Raw genomic sequence first — 23,379 nt, 5'->3', positions numbered from 1 at the left:
AATAATAATAGTAATTATCGTAATTCAGAATCGTAATTCACCGGAAAATATTCGTAAGGTGGCAGCGTTTCACCAGAAAATACACTTATTGCAGCAGCATTTCACCAGAAATTAATTATAGGGCAGCAGCGTTTCACCAGAAAATAATCGTAACGGGGCAGCATTGTCAGAAAATAATTGTAATGTGGAAGCGTTTCACCAGAAAATACACGTAATCCGAGCAGAGGGAAAGAGTAGAGAGGGAGAGGCAGCATAAGATGTAAGAGGGGGGTAGAGGAACAGAGAGGGGGAGGGATAGACAGCATAAGATGGAAGAGGGTGCAGAGAAACAGAGGGGAGAGGGAGAGACAGCATAAGATGGAAGAGAGTGCAGAGGAACAGAGAGGGGTAGAGACAGCATAAGATGGAAGAGGGGGCAGAGGAACAGCGAGGGAAGAGGGAGAGACAGCACAGCACTAAAGCACAGGTTTACAGCTTTACCAGCCTACAGCCTAACCAGCTTTCAAAGAAAACTCTAGTATCAAAAGAGCAGGGCACATTCTAGCAGTTATAACAGTACTGGGAGTCTGCACACAGGACAGGAAGTGTTCTTAGCAGCCTGCCTGCATACCTTCTCTTCTGCCTGTGCATGCAGCTTATCATCTCTGGAGTAGTGATGGGTCGTTCGCGAACGAGCCGGCTCTAAGAGCCGGCTCTTTGCTGCGAACGACAAGAGCCGGTTCTCAGTTTTGAAAGAGCCAATGCCTCAGCCGCCCCACAGAGCTCTGCTTTGCTCTGCAATAAAGGGCGCTGAGGCATGTTGGGAGATGTAGTCCTCCTCTTGCAGCTTGTAGGAGTGTATGGGTTGGAGCAGAGCAGTAGCAGGAGGGATTGTCCCAGTCAGAGAAGCAGTCTGGAATTGTCATGGAGACGGGGGCGGGGCTTTTGCTCCAATTCTGAGTGGTGTTTAGTGATATTTAATGAAGAGCCGATTCAGAGCCGTAAGAGCCGGCTCTTTAATGGGAGCCGATTCAGAAGAGTCGATTCTCTGAAAAGTGCCGGAATTCCCATCACTACTCTGGAGCAGAAACTTCCCTTCTCCCGGGCTGTGTTGCTGTCTTGTGCGGGGGCGGGGCTCCAACACGGACACATCACATTCTTCTCTCTGTGACTGCATCTGTCCCCTGGCTGTCTCGCTCCAGTGTCTGTGTGCAGCCAGTGACACAGTTGGGGGGTCAGACTGTCGGGGGCATAAGCTGGCTGGCCGCTGGCTCCTGGTTTGATTGGCGTGGGGCGGAGTTAAAGGCTGGGCCACACGAGGTAAACACTTTACCTGTGTGGCTACTGAGAAGAAGGGGCACGGCTTTAAAGAAGGAGCCTGGCAGAGAAGAGCAGTATTGATTGCTCTATTGGCTGGGGAGAAGTGGAGGTGGAGGCACTGCTGAGCACATGGTAGCGTGCCGAGGACTGAGTCGGGAGGTAATATAATATTAAAAAAGAAAAAACCATGGTTATGGTAGCAGCGGCGGGGGAATGCGCCTCATCACCTCATGGCGCCCCAGGCAACCGCCTATACTTGCCTGGTGGGTGAGACGCCCCTGCCGCCAAGGCATTAACAGGGCATACCACTGCGGCAGGGGAGTCTATGTAAATGGGGGGGCCGTGACCAGTGATGGATACCCTGTTTACCCAAAAATAAAACAGGGTCTAATGTTTACTCCAAAAGATATGTTAGGGTTTATTATCTGGGGATGTCGTACTTCTCTATGAACAACAATCTACATATATTCTTGAACAAAAAAATATCAACATTTATTTCAATACAGTCACATCATCACAACATTGGCAGGTGGGCAAATACAAAACAAGTTTAAAACCCAAAATAATTACATTTTATGTAAATAGAGAGACTATACTGAGTCCTACTTCAAGGGCCCTTTCTGGCCATTTTAGTGCCCCAGGCAACGCATCTTTTGCCTTCCACAATCTTGGGCCTACATTAATTTGCTTTTTATGCTCCCAAAACAAATTGATATACAGGTTATATCAGTCCGTTAGGGCCCTTTTACACTTGCCCAGTTTCTTTACCTGCCTTGGGCGGCCCGTGAGGCAGAGAGAGGCAGGTTCCTTGGGCTGCACATGTGGGGGGCCCGTCTGGCCGTGGGGGGGGGGGGGGGGGGCACCGAGCTGGAGGGGGTAGTAGCCAGGAAGGGGGGCAGCGGTCACAGCGGCGGGGAGGGGGGTCTCACCTGGGCCCCCGTCCGCTTTCCCCCTCCAGCTATTAGCTCTGTGTAAACGGGCGGGGAGCTATAACTCACCTACTTACATTCCAGCGCTGCTTTCCACCTCTCGTCATTTCCTGCAAAGCCGCCCACTGTTCTTCTGCAAGTACAGTGGGCGGCTTTGCAGGAAGCGATGAACGGTGGAACGCAGCGCTGGGACATAAGGAGGTGAATCATTGCTTCCCTGCCCCTTGCCTGATACTTTTACACAGAGCTAATAACTGAAGGGGAAGAGCGGACGGGGGACCCATGTGAGCGAGGGGGGTCCAACCCCCTTCCCTGCCGCTGTGCCCGCTCCAGGCAACCTATACTGGGGGCAATTATATTACCTGAGGGGAGAGGAGGAAGAGTGGCCGGCATCCTCACGAGTTTGCCTCAGGCAGCAAAAAGTCTAGAACTGGCCCTGTTCTTTACGTTGTTACCCTTTCTGCACGCAGGGTAACGCAACAGCAATAAAAGTCTATAAGTGCCCGACCAGCCGCAAAGTCAACAGCGTATTACCGTGCAACTTCCGTGGTAAAGCAGCGGAATGCATGGAAGTCAATGGGCAATGTAGAAATGTAAATTTGTTGGTGGCGGTGGTGCGGAGCGCATGCATGGAATAACGCAAATACGACGGGGAAATCGGGAATCCCAGTAAAGTACTTCCTGTCCAGCATGGAGTCGATTACTGAGTGCAGGGTGGCGAAGGGCATGGGGGGCGCTATGCATATGATCCTGTCGGCGCACTCTGCCGGAGGGTCATATAGATCTAGTTTTTGGCACTGAATCGCGATGCGATGGGGGCGGCATATCGCCCCGCAACACTGTTCTCAAGTATAAAAGTGGCAAAGATACGCATAAAATATTACAATATTCATTTATAAAATGATGTAGTCACTGTTTGCCTGTTGTAAAATCTTTCCAAGAATTTTACACTGAAAAGCTGTAACCTACTTTTAGAGATTGATAGAAAGTTGGGATGCACATTGGGGTCACTGGAGAGTGGGTATATACTTGGGGGAGAGGAGCGTGGATGGGATGTACTTGTTGGCTGGCAGAGCCATTGCAGACCCATTTTGTGCTCCAAGTACAACAGCCTGTGATTCCCAGTTTCCTTTTTTTTTTTTTTTTTTTTTTGGCCACATGCACTCTATGAGTGAGTGGATGAATAGGATGCATCACTTACCTCCTAACTTTTTGGAAGAAGAAAGAGGGACACTTGTGAGATACACCCCTGCCACACCCCTAGCCATACCCTCACCACACCCCTTGTCATGCCCCAGCCACACCCCTAGCCACGCATACCAAAATAATTCATAAGCAAAATACACAGCCTTATAACTCAACTCGCCCTGGTCCTTTTGTATCATCAATAGTTTCCCCTCATATTAAAGGATACCCGAAGTGACATGTGACATGATGAGATAGACATGTGTATGTACAGTGCCTAGCACACAAATAACTATGATGTGTTCCTTTTTTTCATTCTCTGCCTGAAAGAGATAAATATCAGGTATGTAAGTGGCTGACTCAGTCCTGACAGGAAGTGACTACAATGTGACTCTCACTGATAAGAAATTCCCCTTTTTATCTCTTTCTTGCTCTCAGAAGCCATTTTCTGCTAGGAAAGTGTTTTATAGTTGGAATTTCTTATCAGTGGGGGTCACACTGTAGTAGTCACTTCCTGTCTGAGTCAGGACTGAGTCAGCCACTTACATACCTGATATTTAACTCTTTCAGGCAGAGAAAGAAAAAAAGGAACACAGCATAGTTATTTGTGTGCTAGGCACTGTACATACGCATGTCTATCTCATCATGTCACATGTCACTTCAGGTATCCTTTAACATTAAAAAATAAGAAATATATCAATTTAAACTGTGGGGGAAAAACACATTTTCAGTAGAAACATACATACTGCATATTTACATAGATCTGTACAACAGTCCTAAAAGAGGGACTGTCCCTCCAAAAAAGGGACATTTGGGAGCTACGTGCATCATCACTTAAGGATTACACCACATCGAACGCATGCAGGTCAGCTGCAAAACATCATAAGAATCCTGAGCAAACTTGACTTGTGCAGGAGCAGGATAAGCCATATATCGGCTGTATCCTGCGCCCAAGTCTCCCGGCTGCGATTTCATACATACGCAGGAGGGAGGGCATATGCCAAAAAGAGGCATCTACTACACTATCCATAGCAAACCATACTGTAGATTAACAGAGCAGGATCATCCACCAGGCAAATTAGGGAGGGGCCTGGGTCCCAGTGAGTGTCAAGGGGCCCACCTGCCACCTGCTCTGACCTCTCTCCAATTCCCCTTACCAAAAAGACCAAAAGGGGGCCCAAAATCTACTACCTTGCCCAGGGCTCCATTACATCTTAATCCATCTAGGCATAGGTAATATTTCTTACAAAGTATCAGGAATGAAGACATTGGCCTTCGGTAAAATAACACTAGCCACTCTCAGTACAAAACTTCTGCTGTCACAGACCAGAAGGGTCCGATCACATTAGCTTCACAAATGTTGCCTATACCATTTCCTGTATAGCTATGTCAGCTTTCCCATTAGTCTGGTTTGCTAGTCCTGTAATAGAGCACCAACAGCGCCACCATGCAGCTGAGTCAAAGAATGCAGTATAATATCTATTTCACGAGAATCTGCTTCAGCCATTCAAAATTTTAGAAACATTTGAAAGGTAAAAAAAAGTCAAATTAAAAACACAGAACTTAAATCATACATATAAAACATATTTGGTTATTTAGAACCCACTTGGATTAGATTTTATGAAATGTTTTTTGAACAATTAATTTTTTTTTTTTAATTCAGTTGATACATTGTTTTTTTATATTTATTACTAGCTGATGACCCGGCGTTTCCCTGGTATGTATTTGGCTGGTGTTGGCTCTGCCTTATTTTTCTAACCCTAACACACAAACACTTAAAGGATACCCGAACTGACATGTGACATAATGAGATAGACATGTGTATGTACAGTGCCTAGCACACAAATAACTAGGCTGTGTTCCTTCTTTTCTTTCTCTGCCTGAAAGAGTTAAATATCAGGAATGTAAGTGGCTGACTCAGTCCTGACTCAGACAGGAAGTGACTACAGTGTGACCTTCACTGATAAGAAATTCCCCCTTTTTACCTCTTTCTTGCTCTCAGAAGCCATTTTCTGCTAGGAAAGTGTTTTATAGTTGGAATTTCTTATCAGTGGGGGTCACACTGTAGTAGTCACTTCCTGTCTGAGTCAGGACTGAGTCAGCCACTTGCATACCTGATATTTAACTCTTTCAGGCAGAGAAAGAAAAAAAGGAACACAGCATAGTTATTTGTGTGCTAGGCACTGTACATACACATGTCTATCTCATCATGTCACATGTCAATTTGGGTATCCTTTAAAGGACCACTATCGCGAAAAAAGTAGGCAGTTAAACAATGTTCCAGATGACAGGTTTTGGGCCAGTCCATCTTTTTAAGGGGCATTCTCAGGGCTTTCTTTGTTTTCAACAGCATTTCCTGAACAACAGTTGCAAAATTTAACTGACATAATAGTGGGCAAGTGATTAGGGAGGCTGGCTGGTATCTTGCTATTTTGGCAGTTAAACTGCTGTTCAGGAAATGCTGTTGAAAACAAAGCAAACCCTTGAAATACCCTATGAGGAAATGGATTGTCCCAAAACCTGTCGGTTCTGTCAGATTTTAAATGCCTACTTTTTTTTCGCAATAGTGGTCCTTTAAACCAGAGCTGTTAAAAAAAAAAGATTTTATACTCACCCGCAGCTTCCTCCTGTAGCATAAACCCGTCTGAGTCCCACGCCGTCCTCCCACGGTCTGCTGTTCAGCCACGATCAGCCCTGGTAATAGGCTTAGTCGCGTCAGTCCAGGTCTACAGCGCATGTGCAAGAAAGTCCGCACATGCGCAGAAGACCCAGACTGGACCCAACTGAGCCTATTACCAGGGCTGATCACCAGTAGAGATCGCTCGAAGCTCCGATTTTAGGTTCGCGAACCTCGAACGCGAACTTCCACAAAAGTTCAGGTTCGCGCAAACTTTCAAACCCGCCATAGACTTCAATGGGGAGGCGAACTTTGAAAATTACAAACATTTGTGCTGGCCACAAAAGTGATGGAAAAGATGTTTCAAGGGGTCTAACACCTAGAGGGGGGCATGGCGGAGTGGGATACACGCCAAAAGTCGTGAAGGCCGTGCTGGACTGGTGCGCACCATGGCGAGAGTGCAGGCCTTGGCGCTTTTCAAGCCCATATGGTCAGGCTGAGGTAGCTGAATGACAGATCAACAGTGACTGAGTGACCAATTTGGTCTGTCCACAATGAAGCAACGACCTTATTATCTATCTTTTTGGGTCAGGTGTGCCCCCCAGTCCCAACACACTCATTTAGCCGGTCATTGCTTCATTGTGATACGCAAGCCCCTTCACCGCGGCAAGGTAACGATCACAAAGGGGAATTGACACATGTATATGCCTTTTGTTTTGTTGTTGCAGCCACAAAAATTAGGCAGGCATGTACACGCACCAGAAAAATTGTAATAGCGGCCTCTGCTAGTGTTGGTGGTGGCGGAGAAGGCAGTCAAGCGGCCTGCAGGCAGAGATGCTGTGTGGTGGCCGACTCAGTCTTGCGGCAGGCAGTCACACGGCGTGCAGACAGAGATGCTGTGTGTGGGGACTGACTTAGTCTTTGGACAGACCTGACCGTGCTTTGCAGACCAGGCATCCGTGGTCAGATGGACCCTTGACCCAACGCTGTGTGCCAGAGATGACACCACTTGCCTTTCAACATCACGGTACAGTTTGGGTATCGTCTTTTTTGAGAAATAATTGTGTGATGGTATCTTACACTGCGGTGTGTAGCTTTGCTTTTGTGTGTTGCTCTTCCTCAGGTGGTCATCCCATTGGAGTTTGTGCTTTGTAATCATGTGCCTTCATAAGGTAGTTGTCCCTACGCAGGTCTTTGTCTTACCATGGCTCAATTTGCGGTGGCAGAGATTACAGGTGGCATTGCTCTCATCTGAGGCAGACACACAAAAAAATGTCCACACTGCTGAGCCCTGGGATGATGGCACTTTGGTAATGGCTGCCGATAGAGTGTTAAGTGGGGTGCCAGAAGCAGAGCAGGAGGAAGAAGTTATGTCACGCTTCCATGCGGAAGCTGAGGAAGATGAGGTGTTCTGTGTTAAATAGTCAGTCAACTACGTCCTGACAATATTGGGGGTTGATGGCACGTGCCTTCTTCTGAACACTGTACTTTGGTCGGGCCGCACAAAATCACGACAGCGCGACATCGAACAGACCTGCCAGGTGGCCTGCCTCTGGCTCTGCCGCTTGTTTTGTTCATATTGGGGGGGATGAAGTGAAAGGTATGCACTGACTTGACTAATACAATGTGCGGTTACACAGGTGCAGTGAACAGGTTGCAGTGACTGCTGGTACAACAATGTGCGGTTACACAGGTGCAGTTAACAGGTATGCACGAACTGGTATATAAAACAGCGTGCGGTCACACAGGTGCAGTAAACAGGTATGCAGTGACTAGTATTACAAATGTGCAGCTGTCACACACACAGGTACCCTGAACAGGTATGCAGTGACTAGTATTACAAATGTGCAGCTGTCACACACACAGGTACCGTGAACAGGTATGCAGGGACTGGTATATAATATAACACTGCGTGCGGTCACGTAGGTGCACTGAACAGGTATGCAGTGACTGGTGTCAATACAATGTGCAGCTGTCACACACACAGGTACCGTGAACAGGTGCAGTGACTAGTATTACAAATGTGCAGCTGTCACACACACAGGTACCGTGAACAGGTGCAGTGACTGGTATATAACACTGCGTGCTTCTGTCACGCAGGTGCAGTAAACATGAACAGGTATGCAGTGATTGGTATTACAAATGTGCAGCTGTCACACACACAGGTACCGTGAACAGGTGCAGTGACTGGTATATAACACTGCGTGCTTCTGTCACGCAGGTGCAGTAAACATGAATAGGTATGCAGTGATTGGTATTACAGATGTGCACCTGTCACACACACACAGGTACCGTGAACAGGTGCAGTGACTGGTATATAACACTGCATGCTTCTGTCACGCAGGTGCAGTAAACATGAACAGGTATGCAGTGATTGGTATTACAAATGTGCAGCTGTCACACACACAGGTACCGTGAACAGGTGCAGTGACTGGTATATAACACTGCGTGCTTCTGTCACGCAGGTGCAGTAAACATGAACAGGTATGCAGTGATTGGTATTACAAATGTGCAGCTGTCACACACACAGGTACTGTGAACAGGTATGCAGTGACTGGTATATAACACTGCTTGCTGTCATGCAGGTGCAGTGAACATGAACAGGTATGCAGTGATTGGTATTACAAATGTGCAGCTGTCACACACACAGGTACCGTGAACAGGTGCAGTGACTGGTGTATAACACTGCATGCTTCTGTCATGCAGGTGCAGTAAACATGAACAGGTATGCAGTGATTGGTATTACAAATGTGCAGTTGCCTGTCACACACGTGCAGGGAAAAGGTAGGCACTGAATGTGCTGGGCCTGGCAGTGGCACAGTAGGAATTAGCAAGGGGAATGACAGGGCTGTATATGCAAGTGTCAGTGGGCCGCACAAAAAAAAAATAGATCACAAGAACAACAGTAGCTCTCAAAAGAGCTGTTGAGGGGTGCTTTTTAGCAATAAGTATCAGCAAGGAGCAAGCTAACAAACCTAACAAGAGTCTAACTAAGCTTTCCCTATGTCTACAGCAGGTTCCTCTCCCTTCTCTAATTACTGCAGCCACACCGAGTGAGGGAAATGGCCGACGCAGATGCCTTATATAAGGGGGGGGGGGGTGCTCCAGGAGAGAGTGTAGCATGATTGGCTGCACTGGGTCTGGTGACTGTGATGTAGAGGGTCAAAGTTGAGCCTAATGATGTACTATAGGGGGTGGGTCGAACTCGCATGTAGTTCGCGGTTTGCCGCGAACGCGAACCACCAAAGTTTGCGCAAATAGTTTCGCGGTACAACCGTTTGGGCCATCTCTAATTGCCAGACCACGGGAGGCCGGCATGGGACTCAGACGGGTTTATGCTGCAGGAGGTAGCTGCGGTATCAAATCTTTTATTTTTTACAGCTCTGGTACACTTTAATGACCACGTTTGTAAGCTTTGGGGTCCTTGGCATCAATAATTTGTATTTTCCCATTGAAATGAAATGAAACAAATCTGATTGGCTGTTTGTGGCTCCACCCCATTGGGTGAACTTCAGTTACCCAATGACCAACTGTACCAGGTTTGAGGCTTGTGCCATTAACAGTGCAAGATTAGTACATAGCAAGGAAATGAACAGCGCTACTTAAAAACAGGCAAGTGCCTACCTGCAAAAGAGTGCAAGTCCCACTTGTGGGATATAATACACACCGAGCATACACATGACCTGTCTACCACTGGAGGAGGATGTTAGTTTCCTGTAACAGCTTGCATGCAACCTATTAAGTACTCGTCCCTCCCACTGCGAAGAAGTCGATCCTCCATGGGAGGGGCCTAACACTAACTAAATCCTAACCTATGTATATGCATAGCCTGGGTGCGGCTAATCAATTTTATTTGATTAGCCGCACCCAGGCTATGCATATACATAGGTTAGGATTTAGTTAGTGTTAGGCCCCTCCCATGGAGGATCGACTTCTTCGCAGTGGGAGGGACGAGTACTTAATAGGTTGCATGCAAGCTGTTACAGGAAACTAACATCCTCCTCCAGTGGTAGACAGGTCATGTGTATGCTCGGTGTGTATTATATCCCACAAGTGGGGCTTGCACTCCTTTGCAGGTAGGCACTTGCCTGTTTTTAAGTAGCGCTGTTCATTTCCTTGCTATGTACTAATTTATTTCGTTTTTGGTCAGCTGCTCCCACTTAACAGCCATGCTTTTGGTGTATATGCAGAGCTTCTGTTTGGGTTCAAGGTGCGTTTGTAGTTTCTGGGGGGGCTCAGCGCACCTCTGATTGGAGGCCATTTGGAGGCGGCCTGGTGTTGCGCTGATCCACCTTTTGCGCAATTAACAGTGCAAGATTGGCAGCAATTTAAATATTCCCCTTGAAAATCAATAGGTGAATTTTGATTGGCTTTTGTAGGCTCCACTCACTTTTCTGAATATTAATCCCAGTCACCAGTGACCAACTGTGCAAAGTTTGAGAACGCTACCATTAACAGTGTAAGAATGGCTGCAGTTAACAATTTCCCAGTGAAATTTGTATTTGTCTCCACCTACTTTTTGTAACCTTGACACACAGTCACTCAATGACCAAGTTTGTAAGCTTTCAGGTTCCTGGCATAAAAATTGTGTGGTAGAGGTGGCATGAGATGGAGTCTACAACCCACTGCATGTGGGTTGTAGACCTCATGTGGCTGGAGTGTGTCAGCAGTTCCTGCAAGACGAAGGCATTGATGCTATGGACTGACCCATCCGTTTCCCAGACCTAAATCCAACTGAGCACATCTGGGACATCATGTCTCACCCCATCCACCTACACCACGTTGCACCACAGACTGCCCAGTATGCTTTGTGGATACTTTAGTTCAGGTCTGGGAGTAGATCCTTCAGGGGATCATCTGCAACCTCATCAGAAACTTGCCCAGGCATTATAGAGAGGTCATGCAGGCCACAAACTTTAATTTTGAGTGTTACTCCAGATCCAAACCTCCATGGGTTGTTAAATTTGATTTCCATTGATAATTTGTGTGAGTTTATGCTGTCACCACATTCAACTATGTAAAGAACTAAGTATTTACAGGGACTCAGAGCTGATAAATGAAAAAGATTGTATACATACCTGGGGCTTCCTCCAGCCCCATCCGCTCTGATCGCTCCCACGTCGCCATCCTCCACTGCCCACAGCTTCAGGAACCAGGTCCCGTCACTAACGTTAGTCGCGGCCAGCTACGCAGGAGAAATGCGCCCTCTTCATAATTTCTCTGAGGCTGCTCTTACATTAGACTGGCTCCGACTAACGGAAGTGTGGGGACCCGGTTCCCCAAGCTGCGGGCAGCGGAGGACGGCAGCTTGGGAGTGAGCGGAGCGGACCTTTTGCGTACAATAGATAAGAGAGACATTACAACATTAAACAATGTTACACTGGGACATTTTAGCGTTCAAAAATGGTACACAAAATAGTGATGTAAACAATGTAGGGATAAGTATAGCAGATGCGTCCATATGGCTCTTCTGGGTTGCGGACACAGGGGGTGGGTCCGCATCACCGTCTGTCTGACGTCACAAAGCCAGCCAACGTCTCCTCTCTGCTGAGACCGACTGGTATCCCCAGAGGGCGGTTACGTACGCTTGTGAGGCCATCCTATAGGTTCAGGCGGTGGCAGGGCCGGATTTACCATAAGGCACTGTAGGCACTTGCCTACAGGTGCTTGCTAATGGAAAGGTGTTTCATTCCTCTCCCCCAGTGCCTCCTTCCCTATGCACAGGCCTAAGCAGAGTGTAATGAGAGGTTACTCATATGGCTCTTGGCATGGCATTCCACTGATGAGAACTCCCTTCATTTAGGGGCACCTCTGGCTACCTAATGCTTGGGGGAACCTCTAGCTACATAATACTGATGGTTCCTCTGGCTACCTAATACTAAGGGGCACCTGTAGCTACCTAGGATGGGCTAGGGAAGTAAGAAAGAAGTGACAGCTGGGCCAGCCAGCAGATTTGTGATTCAGTTCAGTGGGGGTCTATAGGTTCATGAAGGGTGAAGTCTAGTGTGCCAGGACATCTGTGCCTATAGGCCTCATGTGATGTAAATTCGAGCCTGCCCCAGTCAGTTTGATGCTACGTCCCTAGTAGTGATGAACAAATACTTTGCATAATCGTAGGGAAAGTAGATTACATTGCACTCAGGGCCAGTTCTCTCATGAAGCAAGGTGAAGCATCAGGCACAGAGATTACAGGGGCAGCATGTTTGTACTGTGTTTACACTTACAGCATGCAGTCAGAGTAGGAGGAGAAGCGAGAGGAGAGTGAGGTGAAGAGGTCATCATTGGGTAAAAGCAGCTTGTTGTGCTGTGTGAGGAGTCTGAGAGTGAGTGAGGAGGGGGAGGTAGGAGAGCAGCAGTGTTTCATTTGACTTGCAACAGCAAAAGGGAGGAGGTGGCACTGCTGTCCTGACTGAAGAGGAATGGAGTGGCTGAGAGTGAGCAGTTTGTTTGTCACAGGCTCACAGCCAGCCAGTGTGCTATTGTGTTGAGCTAAAAACAAGGAACACCAAGAGCCCCAATAGTGTAATATGTACTGGTAAATGGTTACTAGATAGAGTAAATACTAATACTCACAAACCAGGGTTACCATTAGGCAACCACTGTAAAGGCAGGTGGGGAGATTTTCCTGACCCCACTCAGGAATAAGAAGTTGCTCTCTGTAGATGAGAAAAAGGGGGTTCAACCCTCCACCCTGGGTGGACTCAATATTATGCAGGAGAACAGAGGCGCCAAGAGGATAAAAGGAAGCTAAATGAGCTTAAAAAACTAATTCTTGGTAAATAGAGGAGGTAGTGGTGGACTTACCTCCTCCAAGTAGACACACAACGACTGTAAAGACAGTCAATATATTTTATTTATGAACTCCAAATATGCAACGCGTTTCGCAGGTTTGATCCCGCTTCATCACCTCTCTGGCTCTTCTACTGACCACATATGCTATTGCTCCGTTGTTATTGCCTGATGAAGCGGGATCAAACCTGCGAAACGCGTTGCATATTTGGGGTTCATAAATAAAATATATTGACTGTCTTTTCTACAGTCGTTGTGTCTACTTGGAGGAGGTAAGTCCGCAACTACCTCCTCTATTTACCAAGAATTTGTTTTTTTAAGCTCATTTAGCTTCCTCTTATCCTCTTGGCGCCTCTGTTCTCCTGCATAATTGTGTTGAGCTGCATGTCATGTGAGAACATTAAATAAAGCAGAGTAAATTGGTGAGTGCTGTATGATCATTCCAAATTGTAGGTGGGGGGGGGGCTGTGGAATGTGCAGAGTTGCTTGTGATTGGATAGAAGCGATACACACCCTCTGCAGGCCCCCTGCATACTCTGTATGACTCACACACTCTGTTTATGTGAGCCTATCACAAGCTGGTTAGTTTGTTTGTAAACACTGCTTAAAACTGTTAATTACAAGCCAGGATTGCAGCAGAGAGTGGCAGAAACAGCACAGAGGGGCACAGGAGAAAATAAGGAATAGAATGGTATGCTTTTTAGTGTAAGAATATTAGAGTACAGATTCTCTTTAAGTAGTCCCTTACATTTCATAAAAGTGGTAAAATTGAACAGTCAAGATTGTATCATCTAGGAATGTTTTAGACGGATGACTGCCGGCATTTCTCCCTGTCGTTTACCACTCAGGATCCACCCTGTCCCACTCTGAGATGAATAGAAGTGTTCATCTCACGTAATTCACTGTCGATTACTCAAGCATCGCAGTCAATCAATATTTCTCAGATGCAGCATGCAGGGTTCTAAACATAATAACAAACTATGTCAAGCGGCAGCAGGAAAGCATTTGGCTGCAAAAAGACGAGATGCCGGGATGTCCGTGTGAAATAACCCTAATGGGCACCTTTACATAGCGATAAGGAGATTTTTCAGGAATGTTAAAATTGTTTACACACCTATGCTTATTTTAAATTGTGGTTGTTTCTGGTGCAGTTTGTATATTAGTGTAAAAAAGCAGAAGTTGTCACAACAATGAATTTTCATGTTGCATCAAATGTTTACATGAATCTGTAAAAAATAAGATAGTAAACATATACAAGCAAACGACATAACTAGAGTAAATCAGGCCTGCCACCCAGTGGTCATTTGTGATATAGTTTTTTTTTTTTTTAAAAGTTGACATCCCCTTAAATAAATGTATAAATGCGCTATACAGAGTATATTGTCTTGTCACTTAACTTTCCCTCAGAGGGGCTCACAATCAGATCCCCACCATAGTCATATGTCCATGTATGTATCGTGTAGTGTTCAGCGCTGGGCTCACGAGTAACCACAAGTGCTTACTCGTGATTCAAATGAGGCTTAATTACTGCAGGTGTGCTTGAAACAGCTTGCATGCATTCTATTGGATGAGTTGCAAGCCTCACCACCGCGCACTTCCTCCTTCCGGCTTGAAGGAGGAAGTGCACATAGTGAGGCTTGCAACGCGATTAATAGGATGCATGCAAGCTGTTTGAAGCGCAGACAGGACGGCAGCATTGTGGGTAAATAACTCTTTATCATCCAGCTGCACACCTGCGGCAATTAAGCCGCATTTGAATCATGAGTAAGCACTCGTGATTACTGGTGAACCCAGCACTGGTAGTGTGTATGAATCGTAGTCTCGTAAGGCCAATTTAGGGGATGCCAATTAACTTATCTGTATGTTTTTGGGATAAACAAATGAATGAGCACTAGTTGCAAGTTACATGCATCCTTCACATTATTATAATGCATTTATATAATTACTGTAGCACTTTATAGAGTACACAGAGACAACGGGAGCCCCGATGATGAGAGAAGGAAGGCAAAAAACGAAATGTGTCCTCACAAAGGAAGGTTGCAAAGGGCAACCAACCGCTGTAGGCAGGTGGAGATCTATAAACCTGACTCCACTCGGGTGTCCAGGCAAGCTGGGTATGGTCGCACTCTTGATGTAAAAACAACCGGATAGAGGTGGCTAAGCCACGTAAGGCCCCGGCGGTATACCCCTCCAAAGCAGGGTAAAAGGCACATTCAAGTATCCTTCCAAAGGGGGCTTTTAGGATCATTGTAGTCCCTCACACACTCCAATGAGTTCTGGGTCACCATGAGCTTGCTGGTTAGTCTGTACCTCTCGGATTCACAAGCCCTACTCCATAGAGCCAAATTAATCCATGCCATGCACTGATGAGGATCAAACAATCCGAAACAGTCTGTATGCATGTTGGATTATTATGGCTCTGTACAAATTAACAAGCTGACACATCATTGCATTCCAGCGGTTCTGGAGGTGTGTTTAGCTTCTAAGGGTAGAATGGTTAATTTGCATATATTCAGCAGTGATGCACTGGGAGACATCTCAAGCTCACTCCAACCTGAATTATCGCAAATTCTTTCTGTTTTAGGAAAGCAAACTTTTGTTTTTCCAAAGGGGATAGGAGGAGGATTTCCATAAACAAGATTATTAACAGTCAAGTCATTGTAAATGAACTAAAAAAATAAGCAATCTGTAAGAATGTAGAACAGTTAATGATTGCACACAGAAAGCTGATTAAGGGCCCGTTCACACTGCACGCGTTTCCATATGCGTTTTGAAAAACGCATGCGGGGGGGCCGACACGCAGGACATCAGACATTGCATAGAGTGCAATGTCTGATGTTCACACAGCATGCGTTCCGGACCTGTGCGGTCCGGGAACGCATGCTGCACGCAGATTTTACAAAAACGCGCGGCTGTCCCATTCACTTTTCAGTGATGGGATCAGCCACGCAACGCATACGAACGCGGATGGCGTGCGTTCGTACGCGTTGCGGTCCGTATGCGTTGCGGTCCGCACTTTGTAGTCTGAACGGGCCCTAATACGCTTGACTACAAAATTAAGAGCTCTTTTGCTTTATATCCAAACATTTTTTATGAATTCATGAATAAAAATAGAAAGAGCGTTGGGCAGTCCTTAAAGAGAACCCGAGGTGGGTTCTAAGAATGCTATCAGCACACAGAGGCTGGGTCTGCATATACTGCCCAGCCTCTGTTGCCATACTGTTTCCCCCTAGCCCTCCTCTGCGCTCTGCTGTCCCCCATAAATCATACACCGTGCTGGCGACATGCAGGGTGTCGATAGTCGGCTGTTTACATCTGTACTTGTCAGTCTCGCCGCTCCCCCGCCTCCTCTAAGTCGCTGCTCCCCACTAGCATCCCTTCCTTTCCTGCTGATTGGAGAGAAGGGTCGCGGGCAGGGAGTGGCGACATAGAGGAGGCCGGGGAGCGGCGAGACTGACAAGTACACATGTAAACAGCCAGCTGGCGACACGTTGCATGTCGCCAGCACGGCATATGATTTATGGGGGCATAGCAGAGCGCAGAGGGGGGCTGGGGGGAAGCAGTATAGCAACAGAGGCTGGGCAGTATATGCAGACCCAGCCTCTGTGTGCTGATAGCATTCTTAGAACCCACCTCGGGTTCTCTTTAAAGGACATCAGAGATGAAGAATGTACAGTATATATACAGGTTACCTTACCTGAGGCTTTTTCCAGCCCCTAGAAGTCTCTCTGTCCCTCGCCACAGCTCTGACTTCCTCCAGGGTCCCGCTCTCAGGCCCTTAGTGGGACGGCGGCTTCTGCCCATGCGATTGTGCTCCCGCTGCTGGGAGCGTTCTGCACGTGTGCTGTAGCATGGTGCTTGAACAGCATGATTGTAAGAGGTGTGCTTGCGCAGAAGCCTCTGACCTACTACGGGGCTGATAGCGAGACACTGGAGGAAGGCGGAACTGTGGTGAGGGACCAAAGAGACTTCTAGTGGCTGGAAGGTAAGTAAAGCTGTATATATACTTTCTTCACCTTGGTTGTCACCTTGGTGGTGAATCAAGTCCATTGTGTCTACTTTCTATACATTGTATGAGGAATTACACTGCCTCAAATCAAAGTTAATTATCATTCATCTTTACCACTTGAAATAATGGCCTGTACACACACTAGATTAAAGACAGCTGTGGCAGTTGATAACGATGGTAACAATCCGGCGTGTGTACAGCGACCCTCGACTGCCACCTGGCCAGCGATCCCGCTTGCCCCACCTGCTGTGTGATGTCACTTCTGCACCACTCCATTGGCCCTCTAACACCCCCAACCCCAAATTTAACACAATACGTGGTTAGACATTAGGATGTTGAAGGGCTTCTATAAGGGATAGGCTATTGCTAGGAAACTGAAAGAAATTAACAAAACTACAGTTGCAAAGATGAAAGTAGAATATTGGTAACGGAGCGTTACCAATATTCCTGATATTATTTATTATTATTAAGTATTTATATAGCACCGACATCTTCAGCAGCGCTGTGCAGAGTATATAGTGTGTAGTCACTTAACTGTCCCTCAGAGGGGCTCAAAATCTAATCCCTACCATACTCATTTGTCTATGTATCTTAGTCTAAGGTCAATTTAGAGGGAAGCCAATTAAAGGGAACCAGAGAGGAACCTTAATAAAAAATAGAACAAGATTTTATACATACCTGGGGCTTCTTCCAGCCCCATAAGCCTGCATCGCTCCCACGCCGCCATCCTCCGCCTCCTGTATCGGCGGTACCGGGTCCCGTCACTTCCGGCGGACGTGGCCAATTGTCTGCATCACAGGGGCTCCCTCCATACCCGTACGCATGGGGCTGCGCAGTAGGCAGCCTCATGCGTACGTATATGGAGGGAGCCCCGTGTGATGCGGACAATTGGCCGCGTCTGCCGGCCGACTGGCCGACTCGCGGCAATGACGGGACCCGGTACCGGCGGATCCAGGCAGCAGAGGACGGCGGCGTGGGAGCAATCCGTGCGTATGGGGCTGGAGGAAGCCCCAGGTATGTATAAAAGCTTCCCCCCAACGTCTCTGGTTCCCTTTAACTTATCTTTATGTTTTTGGGATGCCAGAGGAAACCCACACTGACACAGGGAGAACATACAAACTCTGTGCAGATAGTGCCCTGGCTGGTATACGAACCAGGGACTTAGGACTTCAAGGCGAGAGCGCTAACCACCACACCACATGCTGCCCATCAGCATCACCCAGCGGCTAAGTTAACCTGCATTTCTTTTAAACGTACACTTCCTGCATGACATGGGAGCCCTCCAGGGGCAGCTAAGCATGTATAATTCTTGCTACAGAAGATTTTTTTTTTATTTTCCCCTAAAGAGGGACGATAGCTGGTGTAGCAATAATGAGTTATATCAACCTTTAACAGAACATGGAGTTTCTCTTTCTTTTATGCTTAAAGAGGAAGAATTGAACTTCATCTCAATCAATAGCTGATATCTCCTTTCCCAGAGAAATCTATTCCTTTTCTCAAATAGATCATCAGGGGGATCTGTATAGCTGATATTGTGGTGAAACCCCTCCCACAGTGTGATGTCAGGACTTAGGTTCTGACATCACACTGCAGGAGCCTTGTTGCATTGTAGGAAATAATGTCTGTTTCCAACTGCCAAGCAACTGGTATCTCCTTCTGTGTACATGTACTGTATATCTATAAAAAAAAACAACCTTTCGCATTGTTCAGAGGTTTGATTATAGATAATGCCAGTTGGTGCTATTTCCTTTTTTTCACATTTGCCAGTAGTAAATATGATGACATGCAGACTCATTGTGGATCAACCAACATGAACAAATTACATGGCGAACATCAATCATTTCTTGATCTCTCTATTTTTTAACTTCTCACTTTGCAATGTATTGATTTATTTTGTCCCCTTTTACCAGTGGCCCGGAAGAGAAGCACGTGCCAAGGACCGCTCAGATTCAGCTATGCAGACAGTAGTAAAATATTTTACTTTTTGCATTATAGCAATTTTCCACTGTAACTCAACTGCTGTCTGCTATGCAGGTGTCCTGCTAGCTTCCTCTAATGAAACAAGAAGTGGCTTGTGTTTGTAAATTGTATTAGTCACCCTGCAAATAACAATGTGAAGGATGCGGCCTGCTGCGGCAGTAAAGCATGTCCAGGCAGGCCGCCTGCTTGACCTTAAAGCGCATTCTTCAGGCGCACTGTGAGACGTGCAAGTTCAAAGGTCGAGTCATATCAGTGACATTAGTTACAGGAGAAATACGCCGCTTGCACGATGCTACATGTAAAGCTCTGGGAAGAACAATAGCAAAAAAAATGCAATCATGTATTATTAGGCTTATTGTTGGAGCCATCCTTACTGAGAGTTTAATAAGATTTTGAATGATCAATTCTTTCCACATGGTACAGGTAACAACACACTTTTTATGTTATCGGGTTTCAGGTTTCTTTTTTTACTTTGGTTTTTATTTTGCCCCACCCCCTTTTTTACTGTTGCTTCATTCATTGTTTTTCTTTCTTTCCGGTGTTCCTGCGATCAGCTATTGGTTCACCAGAGCAACCAGTCCCATTCTTAAACACCTCCTATTCCATTAAAGAAGAGAAGCTCAATGTTCTAACATCTGCGGAAGAAAAGATTCTGCCAACTGTGAGGAAAAATTCTTGAAATAGTAGAATACACCATAAAAAGCACTTTTCTGTCCCAGAAAATGAATGTATTTTTTCTAAAATGGTGAAATGATTAAACAGTGGAGATAAATCAGCTTTTATCAGGTAAAATATATTGGCATAGCAGATAATATACATTCCTTAAATGCCCATCTATACATTTATTGGTGTCTGATTAGGTTGCCTTTGTCCCCTTAGCGCCCTAGATAGTGGTATTAGGTGGATATTGTGCCACCTCACCCCCATATAGCAGTAGTAGGTTGCCTGTGTGCACCCTCTCCCCATATAACAGTATTAGGTGGCTTTTGTGCCCTCTCTTCCCATATAACAGTATTAGATGGCCTTTCTGACCCCCATCCCCCATTTAGTAGAATAAGGTGGCTTTTTTTTACCTCCCCCCACCCTCCCCGGCAAAAAAAACAAAACAACAACAAATGGTGGTATTTGGTGGGCATTGTGGTCTCCCCTCTGTGGCCCCCCTCTCCTCTGTCATCATTGCCCCCCCCCCCACCACCACCACAATTATTAGGTAGTCTCTGTCCACGTACACTCATAGTTAGCAGAGTTAGCACAGCAATGCATGGTATTTCACCTGTCTCCTGTGCCAGGCTCCTCCCTCCTTAGATCCTCAGTTTGCTCCAGCCCTTTGTATCTCCCTGCTGCCATCTCTTTTCCATTCCTCACAGGTATATACACACTGAATTAGCATGCCAGTGGGTCACAGGACAGAAATACTACTACATGGAGGACTATTAGTAAGAGAGTCTTTATGTGCAGCATTGCAGCTCAGCAGAGTCTCATATTACTCAAAACCTGCTATGCTAGAATGCTGGCCACAAAGTGTTGATATCTAAGGAGCAGCCCACAGAGTGGCTCTGTTTTCAGCAGTGAGAGCTCTTCCCTAGCTGGGGAACACCCACTCTCTTGCCAGCACAATGCATTCTGCAGAGATATCCGGGTCACGTGACAGTCTTTACCAAAGGTCATAGTTCTGGAATACCTGCTTCAACTATGACGATTGAGTGAACAATAGGATAGATTCTCATTTTTTATTTAAAAAAAATCTGGGAGTGTGAACTAGGGCTAGTGGCGTAGTTAAGGGGCTCTGGGCCCCAATGTGAGTTTCAAATGGGAACACTCCCCCCTCCCCCGAAGCAGTCTAAACATAACAATTAACACAGCACACCAAATGTCAGGAACTGGCCTTGCGGCACTCCTGCAGATATGGTTCCCGACTGCGGGACCAGATCGAGAGGGAATCAGCCTTATTCAAGCTACAACAAGGCTAACGCCCCTCAAAGCACTTCTCACTGCCTCCACTAGCTGCTGCTAGACACTTCCACAATTCCCACTCTGCTGTCGAGTGATCTGCACGCAGTCCGCGTTTTCATATTTGGGTCAGCTTTGCGCTTAGGCCAAACACGGGAACGCCACACACACAATACAATCGTACAGTAGCAAGGCACAATCAGGCACTGAACTTGTAACGTAAATTACACTGCAGTCTCTTTCTAGGCTAAGAGCTAGTTTAGTACATCAGAAGTCAAACTTATTAAATAAAGATTTAATATTCCAGAAAAAAATGGAACAAGGCAGAAAATAATATATACAAAAGATTTACAAAATCAAAGTAAAAATGACAAAGATAAAAGTTACAAAGATACACAACAAGACAGTTTGCAGAAATAAAAATGGGAATCAACGTTTCCAGCATATAGATCTGAGCGTTGTTGCGAGGAGAACGCGGTTGCTGGTCAGACCAGGATAGTCCTAGCGTCTTGCTATCTCCTAAGAACTACAACGCTAAATCCTCCTAGCTAATGTTTTATAGCAAAATTTGTGGCCCGGGGCCACTCAAACGTCCAGATCCAGGAATAATCCAATTTAGGTGTGACAGCACATCCTTGCTGGCCAGAGTTTCCTGTTAGCCTTTGAAGTTCCCAGACTCAGTTGGTCCTGATTTGTATATTGGGACAATGGGGCTGTCTACATATACACAGAGTTCAAAAGCCATGCAGACACAGACTATCCTTCACCAAATGGCTGCTATTTAGCAGCTTCCTGCTTCCAGAAGACCTGAATGCTAATGTACTTCACACTGCCATACAGACAATCACATTAGCATTCAGTTTCCTCCGTCCAGGTGACCAATTACCCTGAAGCCAGCTGCCAGCCTGGCCTCTTAACTAGTGTTGGGCGAACAGTGTTCGCCACTGTTCGGGTTCTGCAGAACATCACCCTGTTCGGGTGATGTTCGAGTTCGGCCGAACACCTGACGGTGCTCGGCCAAACCGTTCGGCCACATGGCCGAACTAAGAGCGCATGGCCGAACGTTCCCCGAACGTTCGGCTAGCGCTGTGATTGGCCGAACGGGTCACGTGGTTCGGGCCCGAACGCGCTCTGATTGGCCGAACGGTCACGTGGTTCGGGTAAATAAATACCCGAACCACGTCATATCTCCGCCATTTCTCTGTGGGTTTAGCTTTGGGTAGGCAGGCAGGGTAGTTCGCTCTCCAGCCACGCTAGCTAGGGTCCCCCCCAGTCATTGTGTGTCGCTGCTGGGAACAGTAGTACACCGCTCGCTCAGCCACACTATATATATAGCATTGTTTACTGCCACTGTGTACCTCGCTCAGCCACGCTATATATAGCATTGTGTTTTCTGACACTCTGTGTACACGGCTTAGCCTGGCTATATAGCATTGTGTGTACTGCCACTGTGCACCTCGCTCAGCCACGCTATATATAGCATTGTGTTTTCTGACACTCTGTGTACACGGCTTAGCCTGACTATATAGCATTGTGTGTACTGCCACTGTGCACCTCGCTCAGCCACGCTATATATAGCATTGTGTTTTCTGACACTCTGTGTACACGGCTTAGCCTGACTATATAGCATTGTGTGTACTGCCACTGTGCACCTCGCTCAGCCACGCTATATATAGCATTGTGTTTACTGCCACTCTGTGTACACCGCTCAGCCAGACTATATACCATTGATTACTGACACTCTGTGTACACCGCTCAGCCAGACTATATACCATTGATTACTGACACTCTGTGTACACCGCTCAGCCAGACTATATACCATTGTTTACTGACACTCTGTGTACACCGCTCAGCCAGACTATATACCATTGTTTACTGACACTCTGTGTACACCGCTCAGCCAGACTATATACCATTGTTTACTGACACTCTGTGTACACCGCTCAGCCAGACTATATACCATTGTTTACTGACACTCTGTGTACACCGCTCAGCCAGACTATATACCATTGTTTACTGACACTCTGTGTACACCGCTCAGCCAGACTATATACCATTGTTTACTGACACTCTGTGTACACCGCTCAGCCAGACTATATACCATTGTTTACTGACACTCTGTGTACACCACTCAGCCAGACTATATACCATTGTTTACTGACACTCTGTGTACACCGCTCAGCCAGACTATATACCATTGTTTACTGACACTCTGTGTACACCGCTCAGCCAGACTATATACCATTGTTTACTGACACTCTGTGTACACCGCTCAGCCAGACTATATACCATTGTTTACTGACACTCTGTGTACACCGCTCAGCCAGACTATATACCATTGTTTACTGACACTCTGTGTACACCGCTCAGCCAGACTATATTGCATTGTTTACTGACACTCTGTGTACACCGCTCAGCCAGACTATATACCATTGTTTACTGACACTCTGTGTACACCGCTCAGCCAGACTATATACCATTGTTTACTGACACTCTGTGTACACTGCTCAGCCAGACTATATACCATTGTTTACTGCCACTCTGATTCTGCTGGGAACAGTAGTACACCGCTCGCTCAGCCAGACTATATAGCATTGTGTTTACTGCCACTCTGTGTACAC

The sequence above is a fragment of the Hyperolius riggenbachi genome, chromosome 7, assembly GCF_040937935.1.
Source record: "Hyperolius riggenbachi isolate aHypRig1 chromosome 7, aHypRig1.pri, whole genome shotgun sequence".
Lineage (NCBI taxonomy): Eukaryota > Metazoa > Chordata > Amphibia > Anura > Hyperoliidae > Hyperolius > Hyperolius riggenbachi.
This window is presented reverse-complemented; position numbering follows the sequence as displayed.